At 45.2% G+C, this 27,073-nt stretch overlaps 1 long non-coding RNA gene across 1 annotated transcript in view; it reads right to left on the bottom strand.

Annotated features, from left to right (window-relative positions):
- The window catches only part of LOC135386056 (uncharacterized), a 119,246-nt gene that overhangs the window by 12,643 nt on the left and 79,530 nt on the right, over nucleotides 1-27,073 (bottom strand). Inside the window, exon 4 of the long non-coding RNA XR_010420575.1 lies at nucleotides 13,597-13,700. This is a non-coding gene — a long non-coding RNA (uncharacterized LOC135386056). The remainder of the gene's footprint in view (nucleotides 1-13,596; nucleotides 13,701-27,073) is intronic.

Here is a 27,073-nt window from a genome sequence, read left to right as displayed (position 1 = left end):
AGCGTTGGCGCACACCCGGAAAACTCAGTCTTCCGTCAGCCACGCAGAATTAAGAAAACAACGCGCTCAATCTTACAAGAACAGCGAAAACATCAATCGCTTACCGTTTCCACGTCGCTTGAGTCACGCCTGCCAACTTACAGCAGCGCCTTTCGAAAACTTGACAGGTTTGTACAAACCGTTGCTTGAGGACGTCTCTCGACACTAGGGACAAGTTGTAACTACCGAAGACTTAGTTTTAGTGTGACAGAAATACGCGGCAAGAACGAACGTAAGACAGGACAGCTTTAGAACGCTTTCCGTAAGGACGAGCTTAAAGTGCCACAGCATGAGTTCGTTTTGTCACCTGTCCTTCGCACTTTCTTCGGTCCACTTTGCAACACTTTTGTGTACCGTTGATTTCCCATATAAACTTCAAGACAGCGTCTCCCATCATTTCATGCTTGTCTATATCTCCTTCCTGGCATGCCACTATACAGGGTGTTCAAAATTAAGCTTTCACGAGCGCTACGCAAAGACAGCGATGACAGGAAACCGGATGATAACTTTACGCTACTTGTGTAAGAAACAGGTGCTGCTAATTATGTAGCACCTGTTTCTTACTCAAGGAACAGAAAAAATACCACCAGTTTTCTTTTGTTCGCCTATTTATAAAGTGCTAGTGAAAGCTTAATTTTGAACACCCTGTATGGTCACTGCAACAAACATGCCTATTTCAGCAGCAAGTCTTTGCTATTGCTACATAGAGTTGCTATTCTGGGCCAGGGTGGCAGGATTTATATGATTCCGATTTAAATCCCTGATTCGGGGTGTCTACCAACCTGGAATACCTGGAATTGTCAGAGAATTTTCATGCGACTACTGCAAAAGTCAGGGGATTGTCAGGGAATTTGTCAAAGAACAGCTGATGTCTAGGGAAAATCGCAGACAATGGCCGTGGCGATGCACAGCGAATCGCAAATGCCGATCAGTGGCTGAGCGACCACGCCGTAGCAACGTTGCCGCGACGAGTAGCAGTTCGGCAAAACGACAAGCTCAGAGGCAGAAAAGTAGGGCAGCCTCACTAATACCCAATAAAGGATCTGTTTTTTGAGTAACCTGTGTCAAAACGTAGCTGCAGGCACCAAGCTTTGGTCAGGGAATTCGCTTGAAATAGTCAGTGAAAACCTGAAAATGTCAGGGAATTTGAAGGTTGCAATTTGGTAAACACGTACCCTCTGATTTTAATCGTGTTTACATCACCGATATTCAGCGTGACTTAAATTAATAGCACAATAGCGTTTCTACAAAGAGGGTTTCGTAACTGCGAAACTGTACCTATATAAATGTGGCACAAGGTCACAGATATTTTATTAGGAACATCACTACAAGGGCGGTCTCAACATGATTCGTATAAATGATGTAGAACCCTGCGCATACACCATGCATGCACGACTAGTCAGGGCAATGTTCAGTCCGTAAGCACACTTGCTGTCGAAGATTTACGTTGCTCACTGCATGAGGAGCACAAGTTTTGCGGTTTTCCCAATTATAGTCGATTACGCAACACTGGTCAAGGTGATGAAAACGCTCCTGAATGCAGAGGATGCTACGGCGGTCTGGAGCTGCAATACGGCACGCAAATCCTCTGGTTGTGCTGAAAGCTGAAAGTTTGTAAAGTTTGAAAGCTGAAAGTTTGTAACCTTTGGGAGCAGCCTATAGGACAGAAGCGGTGTGCACATGGCATCGCAATATCTTGCTCTGCAGTATGTCCAGAGGCTTACCTTGGTATCTGAGATGCAAAATATTGGTCAGAAAATGTGGCCCACCAAGTGCTAAGTCAAGCCTTCGACGAACCACCTGTATAGCTCATACGTTTTGTCCAACAAGCTTTCTAGCGTTTCTTGAAGTCTCTTCCAAATTTCTACAGCATCTGCGATGCAGCAGGTGGTTTGCTCCCGTTTATCAAGGTTGAGCGATATTGGCTTTAGCAACATAACATTCTTCTATACGCATATATTCATCTGTCTGTCTATACAATATGAGCAGCCACTGTTTCTTCTATCTTGTCACGATTTTCTTCGCAAATTTTCACAAACGTGGTCCAGGTGTTTATGTAGCGCTCAAAACAGTCGACAACAGAGTTCCGGTGCACATCTTGTGGCTAGACAGGCTGTGGTGCATCCGCAAACTTAAGTGTTGCTACGGCGAAGTGATGTTTACGAGAATATTTCACAACAGCCACAATGTTATCCTTTACTTATTTAGGAGTCAATGTTTTAGCAAAAAGATGCGTCGGGTTAGCGCTATACATCCATGTGTGTGAGAAGAGGAGGACCATCCTCAGTGGATTCTTCCAGCAACTTTCGCATTTTGTCGAACATTCGTGGTACTGTCTGTCACGAGACTGCGAACGTAACACCCTGAACCCCCTGCACCTTCTATATTCGCGATTGCCACTTCTGTGAGTTCATGAAGGTATTCAACAGTTGCAAGAGTGTCCTGTGGTGAGATAAACAATAAATTCCCCAGAAATCTACCTCATGGGGAGTACCGAGCTTTCAAGCGGCGGGAGGGGGGTAATAGGTTTACGCATCCATGTTTAGGGGTATGTGCATTTCTAGCACAGCTGTATTGGGCAATCTCTGTAATTTCACGGGGGTGGGGGGATGGTGCCAAACACCAAGGAGCCCCGGGAGTGTTGAGATGGGTGGGATCCCTGGAGGTCGACCTCTCCATACTCCGTGGCGGAACAAGCTGATATAATTGGGTCATTATGGACGTTGCTCCAGCCAACATGGCTGAAGTTTACTATACTTACCCCTTTACTTGCACACACTTCGACATCAGAATAGCTTGCCCAGTAGGTTTGCACCGATGTCACCTCTTGAAGGTGAAGTGTATCCCAGACTTAGCGATTCAGTCATGTGTACGAAATGGCAGTTATCGACCACACGACACCACGAATCCGTTGCATAAATAATGCGAGCAACCTTCTCAGTCATGGCGTCGTTAGCGTCCTTGACTGTCCTCACCACGAAAGTGTCCCTGGCTGTGTTATTCCGCATTACGAGCGGCTATTTAGAGGTAGTCTCCGCGACACGGTTGTCTAAGATATCGAGCCCGTGGCAGGGCGATATCCGATCGGCGATGTCGCGCGCGACGGACCTGCACCACTATATCGCGTGTGAGGGGAGGCCCCCTCATACACACTTTCCTGCACGCTTCGTTCGCAGATGATGCCGAAGTATTTATTTATCGGACGGTTATCTCTTGCGATAGATGGCGAGGCGCTGCGTACAATCGTGCGCGGCTTCCCGATAGTGGTGTAACTCCGTCGCGCGCGACACCGCCGATCCGGGATCATTCCGCCACGGACGGGAGATTTCAGACAACCGTGTCGCAGACAGTACATGATGTGGAGCTTGAGAATGACGGAGCAGTCGCTTCTTTTGCGGAACCTGCAACAATATAGCGGTTAGCGGAGTATACATATACAGGATACCTGGTGAAACGGTATACTCTACGGTACAACGAAACGGTACATTCTTCATCTTCGAGTGCAGTCAGTTGAGTCAAGTTCCGCGGAGGAGCAGCACTCGGCGTGATGCTTCTTCATTCTGGCAACGATGCTATGCATTTCTTCGTCGCACGCCTTACATATACTGCGCGTATGCCGTGGCAGCGCTCTTTCATCGAAAAAATTCCGTACCGCATCTCTCTTCCGACAAGACATACTGACACGACAAACTAAGGTCAATTTCTGGCTTCAGACGCCGAACTTCAAACTTCGACACTTACGCGCCTCTCAAAGGACTGGTTATTGGATTGGATAGAGAAAAAGTCTGTACGTGGGCGTGCTCGCGCAGTCGTGCTGTCACCAGGCATTGCATATATGGGCAAAAGGAAATCGAAGCTACACCCACATACGTGCAGTATATGCAGTCTGTCTGTTAAACAATAGGACGATGAACGAACGCACAGGGGAGCACGGACGGCAAGAACAGCGATCTTGTCCTTATTCTGTCCCTTGTCCTTGCAGTGTACTTGTCCGTCCATGTTCTGAACGTTCGTTCGTTGTGCTACACATTTATGTTATCGTTAGGTCACCCTACCTCAAGATTATGAAAGAAAAAGAAACTGAGCACTTTTACAGAAGTTGATGAAAATCAAATAAATCTGATTTGCATCCAATGATCAGATTTTTATTTTATTGTTCTATAGATACTGCTGGCCCTGGACGAGCCATAACAGGAGAGAACGATAATTTCACACATCTTAGCTACTCAGTACCGTATGGAGGGAATTGCCTCATCACGGGGGCCGCCGATATTTCGAACAGAGACAATCTCTGACAGTCTCTGTTCGAATCGGCGGCTCTCGGTCCTGAGGCAATTCCCTTCATACTTCCCTACCGGTTCGCTGGATTTCGACCCATCTACAGTACAGTATACGTTACACAATGATATCTCATTCCGAAACAAGTTATGACGCACATTTCATACTTTCACCAAATACCCACCCACACAATAAAGGAAAAGAAAACAACAAAGGAAAAATTAGATGCAAAACAAGCGAAAAACGAAGCTCCCCCCCCCCCCCCCCTCAGCTGTGCCCAAGTTACTCGAAGCCCTCTAACAGAAGCTGCTATTAGCTATGTGGTCTCCTATATTTCTTGAAAGCCTATTCGAATCTGGTAATGTCCGAACAAAATAGGACTATTTGAAAACAGGTATTCTGGCTTGGAATGGTCTTAGAGTGTAATGATGACGTGACCACAGTACTGTTCCCTGTACCTCTGGAATAATGTAGTGTTTTGCCTCAATACCCAATGGATTGTTAATTATCCTTAAAAATGTTTTTAGGCTCTCAATTTTTCTACGTTTTTCCGATGTTTCAAATTTCACGTTATGTCTTAGGTGAGTTACTCAAACTTGCCTGCCGTAAGCGGAATATATGAGTCTCAGAGCCCGGTTCTCTACACTCTAAACCTGGTACCTTCTAGTAAAGGGTCTGCCACAACGACGTAAAAGTTACAGTTTCGCCAGGCATGGCTGTCTCCAAGACGCTCGCCTCTTCACAGACGCTACAGAACAAATGGTGCTCAAAATGAGCTCTCACCAGTGCAGAACGCATACTGTCATCCGGAACATATAGCTATAATATACGTAATTCATCTAAGGGCATCCAGTGGCGAAAACGGAGTGATTAATACATGTACAGATTCATATGCACAACAAATGAAAGAAAGAAATAATTGCAACTGGAGCATATGTATTATTTAATTGGCAAACGTGTAACTACAGCTGAGGCAAGAGCACGAGGACGTCACAATACCAACACTTCAGCTGCGGTGGACGACGCCTCACGTTGTTGCAACTTCCTCTCCAGTACGCCGAAAACATTTCTATTCCTTTTTGATATGTCAGAATGACACATCAGCGACGCGGCTATGGTAAATCAGAAGCACACGATGAAGTAAAACACAATGATGACAAAGGACTAAGCAAATAACGGACGTAAGACACACACGTACACACTGTGTTGAACCGTTGAACCGTGTTAGAGAGACAGACTGTGCTGTGATTCGTGTTCCTAGACTGTCCAGCAAAAACGTAACCACGTAAACTTTGTAGTGAACATGCCGTAGAAATACCCTGATAAAGTTCTGTCACTTGACCCTTGTGCATTCTTCACAATTCTGAACACGATCCGCAGTTCGTACAGACGGAGAGACACAATAACGTGACGCACACTTATCCGACACTGTCGTACTGAATGATTGAATGTGCGTCTTGAACGAGAACACAGTGACTTTTGAGCAGTACCTTTTATACAGGCTACCTTGCAAAGAAACAAGAAAAACAAACGAAGGAAATTCAAACGCGGCATTCGTTTAGAAGTTACAACGTTCCTATAAAGGGTACATTTATAAGTTTCGACGATTAGATTTCCGTTGAACACTGAAGTAACCTTTATTGCTTCTCCGGTGTCACGTTACGTCGTGTTTAACCTTTAAATAGAGGTATCGGACGTCGGAAATCTACGTCTATATAAAGCTTATGCTATATTGCTAAAAGTTACAAAAAGGGTACCGAGTTAAGAGTGTATGCTTTGAATTTTTCGATGCGGACCTTCTTAAGTGCATCCCAAACGTTACTTTGGGAATTACTACTACAATGGGAATACTACTACTATGGGAATAATACTACCAAATTATTGATATGTAAGCTGCTTTTACCCTGACATGAGTTTTGTTTAGATTCGTCCTCAGCACGTCGAGTTTTCGAATCGCTGAAAAGCATATATTTTCTCTATGTATCCCCCAGTTCATGCTTGATTACTTGGTTACTCCTAAGTACTTCAAGCTTCTTACTGAAATCAAAATCGGAATTGCGATAACAAAACGGGGAAGATATCCTTTTCGTCCAAAGTGGCGTGACAAACTGAACTCTTACTGCAATTAATTTACGTATCTCACTTGTTGTATACCATTGGACTATATAACACATTGAATTCGTTGCTTCGTAATTCCTTATCTTTACTGAACTGTTAGGTTCTCATTCGCCCGACAAGGCGCTGATGGCACTTGAAGATTTTCTAGGTACACAACCGGGCTTATGGACGTTCTATGAGTTGCTGAATGTGTGCTGTGTGTGCCCCCAGCGATTCCGACATTTTACACTCACTTGGTTGAAACTTTCGAACTACATGTTGAAGTCCATCCGTTCATCTGTTTGTAAGAGTCTTGGGGTAGCCAGTTCGACTTCGTCATGGCTCACATCCTTTTTTTTTTTTCTTTATCACATCATCATCGTCATCATCACCTGAGCTTTTCGATTTTTAACTGGACAGTACAACAAGGAATCATCAGCGAAAATATTTAGTTTTGCCGGTTGCGGGATGCTCTCAGTCATATCGTTTTAAAGTAAGAGCAATAGCGGGCCCCAAACAGGCCCTTGTGGCACACCAGAATAGACTCGGAGAACACTTAAGAAATTGAGCTGACATCAAAATTTTGAAAGCGGCTACACAAATACGCTGAGATTCACGACAAGAGCTGGCTACTGATCTCGTAAGTTTCTAATTTCCAGATAAGTTTCTCCGATCTCAGTTGTCTCGCGACGTAGACACCCAATTATTAATTATTAGATAAGTTTCTTACGTGCAACCTCATCGAATGCATTTTGCAAGACAACACATATGACATCAATTCGTCCTTTATCATTCATAGCACTGCACAAATCATGTGCTGTCTTATTCTACTTCTAAACTACTGCTCTATACTGTCTCTAGCGCCATTTTCTTTATTTTTTGAAATCGTGACTTCTTTTTTCTATTTTGAAGTCCTGAATGCGTCGAATGATTTTCGTTAACTGTCAGAACTTACCTTTTACTGTTACATGGTCCAATATCATATACAAACGGTAAACGCTTTTTTACAAGGTGCCCTGTGTTACTGAAGCAAATTGGAACTTCGCAGGTATGGCATCGCCATATGATTCCAGTCTTGTAAGAACCACAGTAAGAGAAGCTTGAAATGGCCATGTTCATTCCCCCCCTCCCCCCTTCATCCTTTTCTTCTTTTTCTCCTTTCTTTTTTTTTTTTTTACTTTCTTATCTAAGCGACACCCAGCATATCATAGCGCCATTATACTACCGTAGTCGAAACACTTACCGCTTAAAGCTAAGATAAGGAAGCAAAACTAACAGAAGAATAGTAGTAGAATTAGTTGAAGAAATGTATGTGTGACAGGAATTCTGTTCAGTTGCTGCTATCGAAAGAGACAATGAACCAAATGTTTTCAAAATATTTTCTCCGCCTCTTTCCCTTGTATAAACGCCCCCCCCCCCCCCCCCCACCAATGAGCCGCTTTTGTGAAAGCATAAATATTTGAAGTGCCCCAACTTGCACCCATGACGACAGCAGCATGTTTCCTGCATCAGCTCACATCTCTTTTGCACTGAACACGTTCAACCCGTTCACTGAAGGCGGACAGCGCCTTCCCTTTGGTTGGCGTGCCTCTTGCCCATCACTCTGCAAGCGATAGTCATATAGGGAGAAGTCGGGTGCGGAAGCCTGCTGGGGAGATAAAAGTAGCACGCCGTCCGTAGCTCCACGCAAAACAATGAAGCGTACGGGGAGGCCGTGAAACTGGCTTCCAGATAATGAACGACGAGTTATCTTGAGACTGACAGGACCAGGACTGCTCCAATATCCGGGTACAGAGGAGGAACCCGCGCAGCCAATCCGGATTCCGGCACCGCTTCCTTGCATCCTTTCCTGTGATATCCTTTCTCCCTGGAAAACGACTGCTGCGTCTTGTTTGGTAAGACGAGGTTCTCACTGAGTAGCGAAACTGCAGCGCTGGTTTGACTTCTGGATATATAACAAATTACGCTGGAGTACATTACTGCAATACACCGTTCCATCAGGAGGTGAGCGTGATACACGAACGATAAGGTATTTCTGCGTTAAATGAAACAAAATATGGTGTTAAGTACCCATCCAACCCTCAATAAGAGCAAGGGCCATTGATTGAGTAAAAGAAGGACATGTTTGGTTGCCCCTCTCCCCCCCCCCCCCCCCACACACACACCTTTTTTTTTCTTCCTTTTATGTTTCGTAACCTTGTCATCCATGAATGGTTTCTGACGAAGGAACTGCGTTTATTTTTATATAAGCAACCACTAGGCACAGAAGAAGTTTTATCACTTACAGTATACGAGTAAGAAACACGTTTAGAATAACGCTATTTCGACACACGCTTGGCTAAAAATTGTTACAACATGTAGGTAATAACCTCTCGGAAACCTTGAGCAGCTTTCTACCTCTTGTTCACGGAACGTCATCCTCAAAGGGGCAGTAAACAGCTCGCCGAACGTTCTCTAATACCCCTGTCACACGGGCATTTTCGATCCTGCTCGACCGAACCTGCTTGAACCCAATGCAGATCGGATGGTGCTACACGGCCGCTTCCAAGCAGGATCGAACTTTGATCCTGCTTGACTCAAGACAGTTCCCATAACAGGATTGAGAATTTCAAGACTGCTTGACGGCCGCCATTTGCATCCTCGACCCCGGTGAACTGTCATAACTTAAGACGGACATGCGCGCGAAGCTACAAATGATGCTTACATCGGTATACGATAAATTACCACTAATATCGCTGTTATATAGGAAACGCGAAATTAATGAGTTCCGTTTATTCATTTGCACAGGTCAACCATTCAATGCGCATTGGAAGTGGCCGTGTAGCAGCGTCAAAACTCGAGCGTGCTCGGGAAGTTCAATGCAGATCGGATTCGAGAAGGATCGAAATGCCCGTGTGACAGGGGTATAAGTATCATACTCCATAAAAGAAGGTGGCTCACAATATCCAAATATGCCATTCCTTAGTTCTGAGTATTTACTATTGCTATTCATTGCATCATGACGGGACCCGTTGACGCGAGCAGTGGCGCGCGGGGCTAACCGATCGCGGCAACCTAGCGGAGTAGTACAGCGGTGAAAACATAGTGCAGACATGAAATGGAACATTGCGGACACGTGGTACGGTTTAAACTTGTCATCTTGCTGTTTAAGAGGAGAGATGTTTCCAATTTACCTCAGCGCCCGATACGCCGTTTAGTGTATGTAAGCGTCGACTAGTTTGACTATAGTTGATCGGGGGCGACGTCAGAATGGCGTGTGGTTATTGTCGGCAGGGCATCGCAGGGCGGGACACGAGCACGAAAGCGTGCAGTGAATATTGTATCGTTTTGGAGACATCGTGTACCTTTTTTGCACCAACAGGGAAAAGAATGTACGCTGTAAAGCTATGTGGTGCCCCTTGAAACCTACCAATCATCCTAACAGTCCTACGGAGTGAAAAGTGCAGTATCCTTGTGAGTTCAACATGGCACACACTGCGCCTCACGTGGTATCCTCAACCTGATGATTCAGTGGTTTTCCTTCTCCTTATCGATAGCAAAATGACCCTGCAAATGGGTCTGTTAATATCTCTAGTGAACCACATTCGAACATGTGGGTGCAAGGTAGATCTTACCAATGTTCAGATAAAGAGGAGATTTAAAGGAAGGCGGGAGATAACGAGATTGCTTAGGCATTTCTGGTAGCAGGGGTCGGGGAGGGATTGTGTGTGTTATTGGTTGCTGACAAAGGAAGAGGTTTTCCTTCGACAGCCTATGAAGAGGGACTGTAGGTTGTAAACTATAATAAAATGCTCTTGGAGGTGCGCTTTCCGTGTGTATATCCCTTTGTGCCTCGTCGTCTTTTTAGCGTTTTTACCAAATGATCAAAATACCTTGAAAACTACATTAACAAAAACAGCGCAATCTTAATGACGGCGCTGCTAGTGCAAGTGTTGTACAGTACCTGCAAAGAGTGACGTCACATGGGCTGTAGACTGTTTTAATACATCCACATAGTGTGCATATAGTGAAATCTTGTGACTGCAACGTGTCCGTAAAAAAGAAATATTATAATAATCATAATATAAAAGAAAGGAAGGAGAACACACGTCTACTTTCTTCAGTCTTCTTGAGAAGGGTACGCAGCACACGTAGCAAAATCACAGCGGAAACCCATCAGAAAGCTATTCAACATCAACCTCCCCACGCCCTATCAGAAGTCAGATTCAAACTGCATAGTTCCATTCACGCTTCACTCCCATAACCTATAGATGGCACAGTTATTGACGCACCCAGGCTGTTATTTTATACCATATAACATAATTCGACAACTCCAAAAAGAGCGAGCGTGAATTCCGGGCGGCTGACGGCAGAAAGAAGCGAAAATTCCGTCCACCGTCATCCAATAATAAGGAGGACCCAAATCATCCACTCGTATATATACACACAACGACAGAGACCGTCCTGTATGTAATTGGTCCTCTTCGCTGAACAGAGAACGGGGATAACCAGAGCTCGCCGTGACGCGAATACACGATAACCGGCACCGCGACTGCATAGAAAGGGAAACAGTATGCGATGTCAAATAAACAAGCGGATGAATGCACTGAGTGCCAGAGAGGAGCTACAATCTGGTTGCAGCTATGAAAAATTAGCTCCAGAGACACAATGCGGGGAAGTGCTGCTCGTCCCGGTTTGCTTCTTCCGTGCACGGCTCTGTGTTCGCGCCTCACAAGCCTTTATCTGCTGAAGACGAGCCAAATAAAGCCGCTGGAGTTTTCCGTTTTTGTAGGGCGGAAAGTCAGCTCACGCGCATTCAGACGTGAATGTTTCAAGAGAGCTTCACACTCGTTCGAGCTCTTTTTTTGGGAAGTGATGCAGAGTTTCCCTTTCTCTCGAAGCACGCACGCACAAGCGGTGTACTGTTGAGTGGGAGCTTTATAATTGAACGTCGCAGGACGTACGGACAAGTTCGTTTCGCATTATTTCTGCTAGACAATTTCGTGTTGTACGTTTCATTGGTATGCGGTTATCGCTTTTTGTGATACCGATGATGTGAGCAACGTTGTGCAATGATCGCAGTCGCATAGATTAATAACAGCTGCAGCTTCGAGCGATACCTTGAAGTGCTGTTTGTTAGCGAGTTTAGAGCGTGAGAAGAATTCTACGAAGACAATACGATAAAGGAAGCTACCAAATGAAAGATCAGCAACGCTAGTCAATAGAGTTCCCCGAGAACTACGTCACTGTGACGTGATCTGCCTATGGGGGCAAAACAAACACACGTGATTATATACGCCAGCACACGAGAATAGTTCTACGTGCGACCGACGCCCACCTCTGTGACGCTTCAGTCGCTGCAATGTTTACATAACACGGGGAGGTCTATTGCAAAAGTGTCATATACCATCTACTTCACAGGAATAAGATGATTGGCTTGTCATGTGTTCGGAACCACTATCGTAAGGTACTTCCGACCCACTCAAAATCGGTAGTATAACGAATTTTAGTACATCAAAATATATTCACGATACCGGCTCCGGTATTTGCTTCCAAACCACTATAATAAAAAAAAGAATCCCCGTATATATCTATCCAACGTACAGACGTGGAGTATTAACGTGAACATTGGCTACTAGCGAGTTTTAGAAAACCGGAAGGTGTTCACGATGACTGTTCCTAAAACATGATAAGCTAATCCCGTTTGTGTGTATGAGGCGGTTGACAAACATCACATTGCTCAGCTTGAACTCAGATTTATCGTTTTCGTAGGGTTCATCCGATGCACAAAACCTCGCTATTGTGTTCGCAATCTCAGCTTCCAACATCCGTGTCATGTGAGCCGCGTTACACAACGAGGAAGACGCGCACCACGTGCTCCTGCCAGCAGTTGCAACATGTACAGCAAAACCTACTCCGTCCTGTTGGCGATGACGTCATCATGTACTGTAGTGCATGGGCGGAAGTCCTATTGCACACCCTCACCCAATGCCAGCAATCGCTCTGGTGTGTCAATTATTCCTTCGATTATGCAGACGACTTCTCGTTGGATATTATTGGTTCATTGTGAGCTTGGTTCTCGCAAGCAAAAATATCGATGAACGCGTATCTCACCAACAGCCGGAGCTTTAGACCAAGAAAGTATTATACATCCATCCTGTTTTGTCAGTGAGACCAAGATGCAAATAAAGCAAGAAAATATCTCATTAAGAAGTCATGCGCAGTCGAATAAACAAGCGGCGCGACAGAGGAGTTAAAGTTTAGGTATTTGGAGCTCCTGGCTCCTATTCGCCACGGCTTCTAATCTTCGCTTAGTCGCGCTAAAGTTTTACTCGAGTTCCCCTCAAATGGCACCAGGTAAGTTCATAGCTTGGGGACATGGGGTTCGTGAAACGCAGCGTCGAAGGAACTGTTAGTGGGCCCGACGCTATACGCCAACATGTTGCAAAAGAAACAACTCTACCAAGAAGTTGCGTAAAACGATGGCTGTGCCCATTTGTTTCCAACAAGATACAACCGCCATCCACAGTGGCCGCGAGACTACCAGCAATTCGCTACAAGTATCACGAAGTTTATTAGCCTCCCCAGAAAGGCTGCCCTTCTCCCACCAATCAAGAGATTGGGCCTGACGTCAATGCTGTACATTGCTGTACAACTCAACAGGCAAACTAAACACTGCGAGCTTTGCCGCAGCACATAAAAGGGGAAGGACCATCCGGGATAACCTCGTCCCTCCGTTCCCACTCCACCGCGTGGGTAATATCAGTCTTCTCAACAAGCGTCCTCGGCTAGACCCCTGGTTTTGTTTACAGCAGCCTAAAAGTTCCCATAATCTCTATTGAGGATGTCCATAAGTGTACATCACTTCTCAAAAGTGTTTCCGGGCTTCCCAAATGGACGAATAACGAATGCACAATGAAAGCCACTTGACGAAGCAGAACTATAAGCACCGTCCCTATTGCACGTTTTTTGACACAACTGACCTGTAAACGTTCATCGATTAGTTCAAGGCAACGATATGGTGCGAAGAAAAGAAAAAAGTAGTACTTACAGTTGGATGTCAATCGTTTATGTAATTTTTATGGGAATTGAAATGCATTACGTTAGCAGAATGCACATAATTCTTTTATTAAAAATCAGAAGCGCTAGAAGTCACGTTGCATTTTCTTTCTGCTGCACCTACGCACGTTCACCTACACTTACCACCTGTATCACGGCTCCGAGTGATGGCTGCATACATCCTCGGCACGACACATTGTCAGGTGCCCTATATCACGATGGCGACTGTTAGAATATTTCAGCTTTCCCTGGAAAGACGGAACACATTTGATCATATTTAGCCCACATTTGTTTACGCAATTCAACAATGAGATCATAGATATCTTTATATGCGTTCTCCACATAACGAAAACAGTGCGCGACACGGACCTGAGCTTGAACAAATACTTTTTGTAACTATAACGTCGTTATAACTTACAACGTTGAAGGCAGAGTATTTATCAAGGTAAAATGAACGGCGCATGGGATGTCGGACCATGTGGCTCTGGCCGTAAAGGTTCGCTTTTGCGGCCAGTAAAAACCTTGAAACAGGTACAGAAACCAATCGACTAACAAATATTGCGACACTTACTTTCTGATATTAGCACACAAAAATTACAATGACGCGAGCACATTTCAAGAACATTGCTCACTGACAGTGTTGAAATACATATATCTGGCGGGAACGAATCCGCACGGGGGGGGGGGGGGTTGCATGACGTGTCTGTGTCCTCCTCTCCCACCCTCCCCCTCACACGTTCTGTGCAGCGTCCCGCAAAGAACCTGAAGTACGAGACAAAGAAGTTACGCACCAAGGCCACGCCCAGATTTCCTCACCCTGACGTCGCGAATTTCGTTTTGCGCGCGAATTTCAACCAGTGTCGATTCACATGAATGATATTGCCGATAATAAGTGAAAGAGCTCGTGTCGGCGAAAGGTGAAGGAGGCATTCGGTAAATCAGAAAATACCGTACCAGTGAAAAGAGATATTTTCTAATTGATGCCTGGGGAGCGATCGAACTATCCCTTTAAGCGTCTGAAATTACCATGAAAACTGCTCAAGTATTAACTCCGGTTAACACCCTTACGCATGACAACTTTTAACAGTTCTGCTATTTTCTCACTTATCTGTTGGGGTGGCACAATGTGAGGCATTTACAAATAAGATATGCGTTATCAATAAACACAAAAGCGTTTTACTGGGTTGTGTCCAAAACAACGACATCATAGAAGATGTACCGTAAGGCGCGTGTCAACGTTGTCTTTCCGACAAGCTACACGTGTCAATATAACCCACTTTATTATTCGATTTAAAACGAAATGTGTTCACTGACTGACGCGAGGAGCACTGCATGCTCCGGTGAGTTGATGATGCGAAACACATAAAGCACAATTACTGGGGGAAAATTTACCCAAGCAACGCGCGCCACAGCACAGCAGGAGCCTGAGCATAAAACCGTGAGGAGACGCTCGTTGCCTTTCGTTCTCTGGGCAGGCCTCTTGTGATTAAGTGGCGTGTAGGGGAGATCTAGCGACCGTGGTCAGCAGAGGTGAACTGTGGTAAAGGCCTCGGACCTCGCCCCGCAATTTGTCTTGGGGAAACGAGGGACACTGTTGGTAGAGGCTACTGTGGAACGGGCAACGACAACTCTGTGTTTTACCGCCATCGCGAAAGGCCGGCAGTTTAACTCCGTACCCACGTACATTACTCTATGCTCACGCTATGTCTATGCTCAAAGTTCAAGTTTTGCTCGGTAGATTTTCTACAAGAACGACGCGTGATCAGCGTTCGTTATTTCTTAAGCGACAGCTTGATTGAGCCAGCCACCATGTAGGTCCGTCCATGGCTTTATAGGGCCACGTGACACTTCGTGAATGCAGAACCGTGTTCGCCAGTTCCGCCAAACATCTAGCGCCAACGATAGCCGCGTTTGGTACAATGCCCAAAGATGAAAAAAAAGAAAACACTTCAAGCAGAAATCGAAAGAATATTCCAAAATTTTACGTAAAATGTTGTGTATCGTTGATCACAAATCGGTTGCAGCTGGTGATTATAATAATGTATGCATGTAGAATAATATATGTGTGATAACGCATGTTCTCCTCTGGCCGAAGTTATCATGCTAGGACAAACGCAGCGCTATCAAGGAACATAAAAAATATACTTCAACCTCGTCCACTTTGAACAATACTAACTTCGTGAAGGCTTCTCAGACACAGTGTACGCTCCCGTAGGGAACCCCGCATATTCTTTTTCCTTCTTCCTCCTTTAAAGGGAGCACGGATGGCAATACATAGGTCTGCGCTTGTTGCTGCATTATACCATAAGTTTCACAAAAAGCGTGCCCAGATCAAGAAACTATGGTAAAAGTGCGACTATTTCCAGCAGTCGACTGTACAAATTATATGTTAATGGTGAATTTATTATACGTCACCGAACGGTGGCCTGAAGCTCCATTACAAGCAGCAAACTCCCGCCACTCTGTAAGGCAGCATAATTTATCTGCAGTTTGGAACTTGGAATTGTGTCACTTGGGGGATAATGGATCTCTGTAACTGTATGGTCATGTGCATGTCGCACAGTGTTTTTGTGTAAAAGCACGTGTGTGCTCATTGCAGAAATTGAGTTACGATTGTTAAATAATGCCGCGTACATGCATATTCTTATTTGTCATTTTTCATTCTTTTGCTGCAGTGTCTTGCAGGTGATGTCGATTAACGTTGACATTATTCGTGATTGCCCACATCATCCATGACGTTCTGGCGCTAGAAGCGTAAATAAATAATAATAAACGCGCAAAACTCGTTATCTTGTCATGTCTTCTATTACATGCATAAAATTATGCCGTAATAATATGCACGGTGACAAGGACACATGGAGAAAATTAACAATTTACCAAAAGTTTGCATGAAATGACAGCAACCCTTCGACTTCACGTTCTAACGCGAACACATGCAAAAAAGGGTACCTCTAGTATAGATGAAAACATTAGGGCGCGAACGGGAACGTTACCGCCATCTAGATGGGGCCGTTAGCACTAATTGCTTCGAAGAGAGCAACCCACGGAGCGGCGGCGTTCGCCTACAAGGAGATGGAATGGGAAGATGATGGCGAAATCCGCTGTGACATCCAATCAAAGGAACAATTCTGAATACTCTCCATTTGCTACTCTCCCTGGAAAATCTTTGAAAACGACTCAGTTTTGCAATGTTGGTCTGAGAAGAAAGGACAAGACGAGTTTTTGAAGTCGTGTCTCCATACGGCGACATGCAAATAAGAAAAAGCAGGACATGTACGAAAGACGAAATGATAGTGCATTACGACAGAGTGAATACTTTTGATAACTGGTGTATCAAAGGAAGTGTTAGTGCTTAGCACCATCGACGTCATTTAGGTTTTTACTTTCATCTTGCAGCGAATTGCCTATAATAATTTGGGCAACGTTTCCACAACATGTTTTTGGGAGTCCCCGGCGCCAAAACCAAAGCGGCACTGGTTAAAAGGAAATCTTGGGCAGCTGGTACCTCCTTTCAGATGACAACTGAACCTCCACGTCCAATAATACGATACGTCGAAAACACTTGACTAACATGCTAGAACAATTACAGTATACATACACCCTACGTATAGCTACGTGTCTATAGGGAGTTTCACGTAACGTGTCATAAAATTCGATTTAAAAATCTACTTCTCTGAACATTATGAGATCAAGGCTATTTATCTCGGGGGGGAGGGGGGGTTGCCATTACTTCTGAACACTTTTATCAAATTTAACTCGCAAAAAATTGAATTTTCCCAATCGAACTCCGAAATTTGCCAAGTCAACCTCACGTTTTTTTTTCTTTCTTTCTTGTTTTCTTTTTCTTTTTTACAGAAACAGAAAGCACATGCAGGATTTACCCCATTTGAGCACAAAATACATTCACTACTACAAGGATAATAGCCTGAAGAAATTTCGGAAACCTGCCCTTTCGAAGAGCGCAAATTGGCGGCCAAGCTCAGTTTTGCGTCAAGATAATGCAAGATGCGGCGAAAGGAAAACGGCATTTTCCTGCTTCCTTCTCTCTCTTCTTTCACATAACTTTGCGTTGCAACCGTGTTGCCGTTATCAGAAGAAGGCTGGCAAAGGGAAAGTGAAAGGGCTGGTTACATGCCCTCGTCGCATCGCTTCTATCGGAGATCTGAGCGCGGCCGCCAATTTGCGGGTCGCGAAGGGACGGTTTTCGCAATTTTTTTTTTCTTCCGGCTATTACCTCTGTATTTTGCAATATAATGAGGTAAATCCACGCATGCACTTTATGTTTCTCAACAAAAGAAACGTGAGGTTGACGTGGGAAAATTCGAAGACTCGCAATTTAAATAGCATAAAAGAGTGCTCAGAAGTCGTGGCAAAATCATCTTTGACCCCATAAAGTTCAGACAAGTACATTTTCCCATACGAGTTTTTATCACGTCAGGTGAAATACCCTGTAACCTAGCACATGCGGCTATATGGGCATGGGAAGGGCATCCGCGGCTGCGTGCAACCTTATAGAACGTCTAACGTTTTCAAATGGCAACTCATCGCGTGCCCCTGCAATTGTCCCGGAAGGCGGTGCTAATTACCTTACCTTATACGAGAACACATATATGGGATACGATGACGCCTCTGCCACATCAATGGTGCTCTCAGAACATTGCATTGAGGACTACACTACCTTATACCTTTAGTGGACATTTCAGCCTTCCCGACCGGCTGCCTTGGCACCTTCTATCCATCATGCGCAGGCTTCATCTCGAGATCGCCGGCCTTCACCATGCTTCTTAAGCACACCTTGGCCGCACCGACCCAATGGTATCAACCAACTGTGCGGTGTTCACAGATATAGCCAACCAGCATGTGACAATGCACAATGGACCATTTCTGGGTACGTGTATGCGCATGCCCAGCCACTTCTGGCGGTGGCCACCATCTTTGCTGATATGAAAACGTCATGGCTGCTTGTGTACGCTGTATAGGCTGTGATGCGACTTGCCGAAGCTTTTTTCTCGCAATGCCTGTAATGTGTTGCGTTGTCGAGTGCCGAAACATTCAAGGCATAAATGTCGATGTACGATTCTTCCCTTTCCCATCTGAAAAGTATCACCGAAAGAAGCGGGAGCTTTGGATTCGAGCGGCTGGGCGCACGAAGAAAGATGATGCAGTGGGGATGCCGACGAAGAACTCGCGTGAACCTCTCACGTGAAGAACCTCTTTTTCTTTGCCGGTGTTGGTGTCTGAGGTTTGAAGCTCTCTGCGTGCCTTATTGTACTTGTAGCCCGCCATGGTACTTGTTGCTGCTGTTGTGCGAGCATCGCATTGATCGTCAGCATAAAAACCTGGCGTGTCATGAATACGCACGAACAAGTTTTCGTGTAGTTTTTGTGGTGCATGTGGTTCTGTGCTTCCACATGAGCAGGTTATACTATTCTAAACAAATGTTATCCTGCTATAACCTAAAAAAATGCCAGTTATGTCCACGTGGTGTTTCTTCGTCATCTCGCCGCCATTATCTATATCGTTGAGGCACCATTAACTTTGGCATCAGTGCGAGCTCCCTAGCTAAGTCTATTTGCATATGTAGCGGGAACGGGCTCATTTGATCCTGAAGTCAAGTCAAACGTTTTAGTAAAGTGATATACGGACGGGGTGAGGTGCACATGATACTCAGCAGGTCTGAACTGTGCTTCCCCTTCATTCAACAGGCTACTGGTGTCACAACCCAGACGTCAGACGCCACAGTTCACGCGACGCGTGGCGTTACTTCACGAGTCATGGTATGGCCGCGCTTTTTCTTTGCAACGAGACTGGCCATACTGTGTGGTCTCATTAAGCAAACTGTCTCTTATTATATACTTGCATTTGTATAGGGGATCCAGGCTCCTTCGATTCCGACGTGACATGTTTTTGCACAGAACTACGGACGGAGTCAGGCGCACGTGATGTCCAGCAGGTGTGAGCGACAGCGTTACCACCATCACCTCCGCAGACCCATCATCATCAACATCGTAGCAGCAACGGGTAAAAACCAATGATTGCCACGCAACCCTCCAGCAGAATACGCACTTGCTTGTCCGACCAGAGGACTTCCGAGACACACTGTCCCGCCTATACATCGCCTGAGGACGGGAGGCGCCTTCACACCAGCGTTCCTGCATAAAATCGGACGAACAGAGACACCATACTGCAGCAGCTGTACAGAATTACCCGACATCTTCTCCTTCGTTGCGGAAGATATCACAGCGAAAGGCAATCCCTACTTCAACGTCTTCAGGGCACAGAAACGACTCTACGCTCTTCTAATGACCTCACGCACTCTCAAGGATCAAGATATACCCTAAGGAAAAATTCGGGACGCACTCATCCGCTTCCTAGAAGTCACCGGACTCTCACCAGTTTTGTAATTTCATCCCCCCCAACTCCTCTCATTCCTCCTTTCCTTTCTTAACTACTTAGTTTATTTTTTTCCTCCCTCACTCCCCTCCCTTAGGAATGTAACTTGCCGCCGCTATTCTGTGCAGGCAGACCACATTTCTTTTTGATAATAAACGTCACTACCACCACAACCACTGCAAGCCCTGGAGTTCATCAGGTATCCTTGACGACTAAACATCTTCCATTAACTTTCCATGAGCTCTTAGTTCGATGTCAGACGGTACCGCTCACGGGATGCGGAGTCACTTGATGATTCATGGTATGACCGCACTTTCTCTTTGCGATGAGACTGGACATGGACTGTGGTCTCACTAAGCAAATTGTCCTTTCAGTCTACTTGCACGTTTAGAGGAACCAGGCTCCCTTGACCCCGAAGTCAAAGACTTTAGTACAGAGCATACGGTCTGCATGGGTGAGGTGCACATGATAGCGAGCAGTTCTGAAGTGTGATTCTCCTTCTTCAGACTACATGGGTCCTGTTGTCAGAAGCCACATATCAAACGTCACAGCTCACGGGATGCGTGGCGTCTCCTCACGGGTCGTGGTTTGACCGCACTTTTTCTTTGCAACGAGACTGGACATGCAGTGGGGTCTCATTAAGGTAACTGTGTCTTTAGTCTATTCAATCATGTGTCGGGGAATCAGGCTCCTTTGATCCCGACCTTCAAATGTTTTACAGAGATACAGACGGGGTGAGGCGCACATGAGACTCAGCAGGTCTAAACTGTGAATCTCTTTCTTCAGTCTGCATGGGAACTGTTGTTACAAGCCATTTGCAGAACGCCACAGATCACTTGATGCGTGGCGTCTCTTCACGGGTCATGGTATGACCGCGCTTTCTCTTTCCAACGAGACTGGCCATACAATAAGTTCTCATTAAGCAAACTGTCTCTTTGCAGTCTATAGACTTGCATGTGTCAGGGAACCAGGCTCCGTTGATCTCGACGTAAAATGCTTCAGTACACAGAGCTACTGACGGAGTGAGGTGCACTTGATACGCAGGTCTGAAGAGAGCTTCTCGTTCTTTAGTCAGCATGGGTACTGATGTCACAAGCCATATGTCACAGCTCACGGGATGCGTGGCGTCTCCTCGCGGGTCATGGTTTGACCGCACTTTTTCTTTGCAACGAGATTGGACTATGGCGGACTAGAATGTCCTTCTATGGTCCTTCTATGGTCCTTCTAGCCCGCCATAATTGGACATACAGTGTGGTCTCATTAAGCAAACTGCCTCTTCAGTGTACTTGAATGTGGAAGGGGAACCACACTCCTTTGATCCCGACGTCATATGCTTTAGTACAGCACTACGGACGGAGTGAGGTGCAAATAATACTCAGCAGGTCTGAAGTGCGATTCTCCGTCTTCAGTCTACAAGGGTACTGATGTCACACGCATTATATCGTGTTACATGAAATTACATCACGCATCCCGTGAGCTGTGCTGTGATATATATATGGCACCTTGGCTTATATATATATGGCACTATGGCAGGAAGTGCTGCCATATATACAGGGTGTCCCAGAAAACGTGTCATTGAAATATAAAAAAAAACTACGCAACCTAGAATCATGCGGTCAACAGCATTTGTTCTTATTAGGTTTTTGCCACCTCCTAATGTGAATGTCATGTACTCCAAGTTTAATTATGTAAATATTTGCGAACTGAACTCGATAATTTGCCCAGTAAAGGTCACTTTTTTACCCCACCAATATGAAGAGCGTGCCGAATTTACTCAAATTCATGATAATTCACAGTGATATTCACGAGCTATCCCATCGGAAAAAATAGCCGAATATCGTGCTTTTCGGAGCACCGGACCATAGCGCGCGATGACTTTTTGAGCGCAATCGCTCTCAGTGCGACGAAAGGAGGTTCCGAAGCCAGCCCACAGACTGATAGTAGAAAAAGTAACAGTTCCTAAAATTGGAAGAGGGAAAGCATTATCCCATCGAAAGTCGGACGTGATAAGCCGTGCCTGTTTTATCTCTTTCTGGGATCTCGGGGAAGGCTGGGTTTCCAACCTCCTTTCGTCGGACTAACAAAGATTGCGCTGAAAAATTCATCGTGCGCTATTCCGTGCGACCTCCGTAGAGCATGATGTTCGGCTATTTTTTCCGATGGGATAGCTCCTGAATATCTCTGTCAATTATCATTAATTTGACTAAATTAGACACGCTCTTCACATTGGTGGAGTAAAAAAGTGACCTTTACTTGGCAAATTTCCGACTTAAGCTCCCACAAATTTACATAATTAAGCTTACGTTACACAACATTCACATGAGGAGGTGGCAAAAACCCAGTAAGTACAAATGCCATTGACCGCATGACTCTAGTTGGTGTAGTTTTTTATTATAATTCAATTACACGTTTTCTGGGACACTCTGTATATATATACAGAGTGTCCCAGAAAACGTGTCATTATAATAAAAAAACTACACCACCTAGAGTCGTGCGGTCAATGGCATTTGTTCTTACTGGGTTTTTGCCACCTCATGATGTGAATGTCGTGTAACGTAAGTCTAATTATGTAAATTTTTGCGAGCTTAAGTCGGAAATTTGCCTAGTAAAGGTCACTTTTTTACCCCACCAATGTGAAGAGCGTGTCGAATTTACTCAAATTAATGATAATTGACAGGGATATTCAGGAGCTCTCCCATCGGAAAAAATAGCCGAACATCATGCTCTACGGAGGTCGCACAGAATAGCGCACGATGAATTTTTCAGCGCAATCCTTGTCAGTCCGACGAAACGAGGTTGGAAACCCAGCCCACCCCGGCATCGCAGAAAGAGATAACACAGGCACGGCTTATCACGTCCGGCTTTCGCTGGGATAATGCTTTCCGTCTCCGAATTTCAGGAACTGCTACTTTTTCTACTATCACTCTGTGGGCTGGCTTCGGAACTTCCTTTCGTCGAACTGGGAGCGATTGCGCTCAAAACGTCATCGCGCGTTATGGTCCGGTACTCCGAAAAACATGATATTCGGCTATTTTTTTCCGATGGGATAGCTCGTGAATGTCACTGTCAATTATCATGAATGTGAGTGAATTTGGCACGCTCTTCATATTGGTGGAGTAAAAAAAAAAACCCTTACTTGGCAAATTTCCGAGTTCAGTTCGCAAATATTTACATAATTAAACTTGGGGTGCATGACATTAACTTTAGAAGGTGGCAAAAACCTAATAAGAACAAATGCTGTTGACCGCATGATTCTAGTAGGTGGCATAGTTTTTTTATTATAATTCAATGACACGTTTTCTGGGACACCCTGTATACCAGTCATGTCTCGCTTATCCGGAGTTCAGATATCCGCAAAACTCGTTATCCGGACTACATTACCGGGAACGAACCTGCTGCCATTCGATTTTGTCTCGGTTATCCGAAATTCGTTATCCGTATCCGGACAGCAGGTACGGGGACCAATCTTCCAGGATCTAGGTTATTCTGATTCGTTTATACGGAAAGGTGTCAACGACCTTTGTCTCTGGCATATGCTGTGTTCGCATTATTCCGGAAAAGGTCACATCTCACTGGGGCATTCTTTACTGTCTGACTCCCCTTTCTTCAGAGGTCACTCCCGTTTGGTGTGTGTGCGAGCACACGATAGAGATGGTAGACGATACGTGGTAAGAAGAAGTGCCCTGTATCCACCTGGCGCACGAGATCTATATGTGAACGTCAATGTCCAAGCCGTCCGAAAGAATCACCTGTCTTTTGGCCTATGCCAAAAGACAGGTGACAGGAGTCCGGCTGAAAAGAAAAGAAAAGGAAGCAGTACCTTATCTAAGCAGAACTCTAACTGCTTAGATAAGGCACTGCTTCCTTTTCTTTTCTTTTCAGCCGGACTCCTGACACCCTTCCGACCCCAAGGACGATGACCTCACGCCTGGACTTGACATAACAACATTACCGAGCTTGACCCTAACGACCGCCAGGTGGCGCGAACCCCGACTGTGACGTCATGCTACACATGTACAAAAGCTTCAAGACATCCTTCTAATCTTAGTCCTGAAGAAGGCGGAGCTTCCGCCGCAACGTTGACCACACCCTTAGATATCTTTCTATTAGTTTAAATTGTAATAAATCGCCCAGTTTTTTACTTCCCTACCCCTTTCGTTGTTTGCCTTTCATTCCTTCATAACTACATATATATATATATATATATATATATATATACCGGGTGTTTCAGTTAAATCCCCGGGCTAAATAATTCTCGAACGGGAGCACCAATCGACGAACTTTCTTTTTTACAAGTATCTGTGCGATACCACCTACAAGCTGCGCACCGTGTGAATAAGTGGCAGGCGCTCATTATTTAAATAAAAATTCAAATGAGTTTCGTAAAAAAAACAACTTCTAAAGCAGGGCGCTGTCGACATTAAAATAGGTACCACACCTTTTGGGACCTTCAGTGGACACCTTTTAGAGAAAAATCTGCCACCGAAGCGGGTCATTTGTTGCTATAATTAATTGGTTTCGGTTTACATATTTTGTCGGGGCTGGTCGCTTTTGCGCTTCACTGCGACCAGCCGCGTAGATGTAAAAAAGAAAGTTCGTCGATTGGTGCTCCTGTTAGCGAATTATTTAGCCCGGGGATTTAACTGAAACACTCGGTATCTATATGGCAGCACTTCCTGTTTGCAATTCCTCGTGCAGGTGTCCCTTCTTCCTCTATCTTCTTTCTTACATAAACTTCGGGCCGCGGGTGAGCGTGGCGTAGTACATAACCGCGCACTGTAATGTCCAGTGGTTTCCGCATCACATGGCCAGACGGTGCCACTGTCTTCTGTTCTCGTAGCGTAGAAGTATCCTTAATGCGGACAGCCTTGCTGTCTAGGCGAAAGCTCGTTGAGACCCTACAGTCGCTCTTTGCATGCTTATGGGAAAAATGAACGGTGGACGATATGTCTGGGTCAATCGAGACAGGCGTCAGTCGCTGTCTAGGCGTAAGGCCGTCAACGGAAGAGGTAGTCAGACACTGAATCCCGTCTCGAGGTGTCCTGTAGAACTCAGATTGATGGTCTTCTTGTACTTTACTATAACCAGTAGAATGTCCAGTAGGAAGGAAGGTTTGACAGCAACCGTGTTTCACATTACGATGTGGGGATTGTGGTGAAATAGGATCCCCCAAAGGCTGAAGAGAGTGGACATCAGGCGGAACAAACAGAGCAAGTTCATCCTTGAAGTGGGATGCCGTAGGTTCACAAAGCTCTCTTGTATGACGCGCACAGTTTTCTTCAGCTTGCAATCGGATGTCCTTCTCAGAAAATGCTGCTTCCTCTCGATCTGACTCTTTGCTCCCTGCAGCTACAGCTTCAGTAAGGAATAGACTGCTCACAGTGTCTGCTATCATTTAGGTTCGTCATGCAGTTGCGTGCCTTGAAACGGAGCAGAATCCCTTGTCACTGTGAAATCTTGAGACGAGGCACAGGTTTTAATACCGCTTTAATATATGTGCTGTCGGAATATCCATCCTTTCATTATGCGTTGTGTCTGTAAGTTCCAGTGTTGCACGTGTGCTTGTCGAAAACGTCTGACCCAAGTGTTGGTCGATTATTCCTGATTTGGTCTCGCACGTACCTTATTCGTTCACTCCTGACTCTGCAACATTGAACTCCTCAAACCGGTTCTTTCCAGATCCTGCTTTCTCGTGTATTCCGGACGCTAAGTGATCCCGAAATGACTGCCGTGACGACAATTCTTCAGAAGATGGTACAATATGCAGTTTTAGAAGCTTAGGAATGCTTACGTGTTCCTGTGAATAGCTTGTTCCAGAAGTTCCTCGGTAACCGTCAGGAGTCGCTGGCAGGTTTCTTGAGAAGTACCAGTTGGAACTTAGCGTAGCTCGAACTATAATTTCCAGGTATTCGTCGCAGGTCTCCGCTTCCATGTCAGATGTCCCATGTCTCGTCATCTTCAATGATTGCTGCAGTTTTGCGGTCCATGTCCGCCAGGAGAGATGCCTTCGAAGTGATCTGAGAAAGCTTGAGCTGCAGTTCTTTCATAGACAGATATGTTCGACGCAATGCATCAAGAATGTCCCCTGCAAGCTTCGTTATACAGGAACGAACCGGGGCTCGAAGCTTCTGGAGTCGTTCCATGTTCCTGGAGTCCTTCCGTCGGTATGAGTGATTCGGAGTCCTTTCGTCAGTCAGTTCGTATGAGGCGACGACTCCCGGGTTTCGGCACCAAAATGTAAGTAATCGGACAACTGGTCAGAGAGAGGTCATGAATCGAATGGAAGATGCGTGTGATCCTCGATACAACTTCGTCGTCGTCCTTTTCCAACAATCACGATTACCGCGGGGGGGGAGGTGGGGGGGTCCTGTATCCTGCCCTGGGTCGACTTCACAGGGAACAGTGCCGATATTTGTCTCTATCTATCCGCTATGTTGATACGTAGCGTCCGCTTGAGCGTCCGCTCGAGCACTAACCGCGTTTGATCCACATACCGCAATGATTCTTCATCGCTCGTTATCGGGATTCGCTATTTGCTTCGAAATATATTTATGAAACGTATAGTACGTCAGATATGAGGGCATGTGTGACATGAAATGCGACGGAGAACGACAAGCTATGGAAGCGCACCCCCCCCCCCCCCCCCCGGGGTCAGAACAGGGATGGGCAAAAATACATTTTGGAGTGTTTAAATATAAATACAAAATACTTTGTTGAAAGGTGTATTGAAATACAATGCATAAATATTTTTCAATGCGAGCATTTCACTAACCTACCACAAATACTGCGGGGACGATGTCATCTGGAATTGCAGAAATAATAATGACCTTATCAACAAATCAGCAAGGAACAATTGCATTTATTTGTTAGGTTATCATGGCGATTTTAATATTAGAAGTTTCCCGAAGATTGCATGTTGGAGATATCTTCTCCACAGGTGCCGACGAAGAAAGGCTTGTATTAAATTTGACGAAGATGCTTCGTACAACAAGGTAGTCGGGTAGTCCCGACCGTTGTCCGCAACAACAGTGAAAAGCTCGCCATCTAAAATGGTTTGTCCCATGTTGCGTGCTTGCAAAAAGCATAACTGCGCGGCTCTCCAAACTCTGATTTGCCCTTCTTACCAACGCAGGTTGGTCAAATGCAGGGATATGAGTCAGTATCTTGCGCATTTAGGAGTATTTATAAAGTATTTACAAAAATAAATACCCAAAAATTGGTATTAAAA

This window comes from Ornithodoros turicata, chromosome 2 (assembly GCF_037126465.1).
Source record: "Ornithodoros turicata isolate Travis chromosome 2, ASM3712646v1, whole genome shotgun sequence".
Classification (NCBI taxonomy): Eukaryota; Metazoa; Arthropoda; class Arachnida; order Ixodida; family Argasidae; genus Ornithodoros; species Ornithodoros turicata.
Note: the sequence above shows the minus strand (reverse complement) of the source record. Positions and strands in the feature narration are given on the sequence as shown.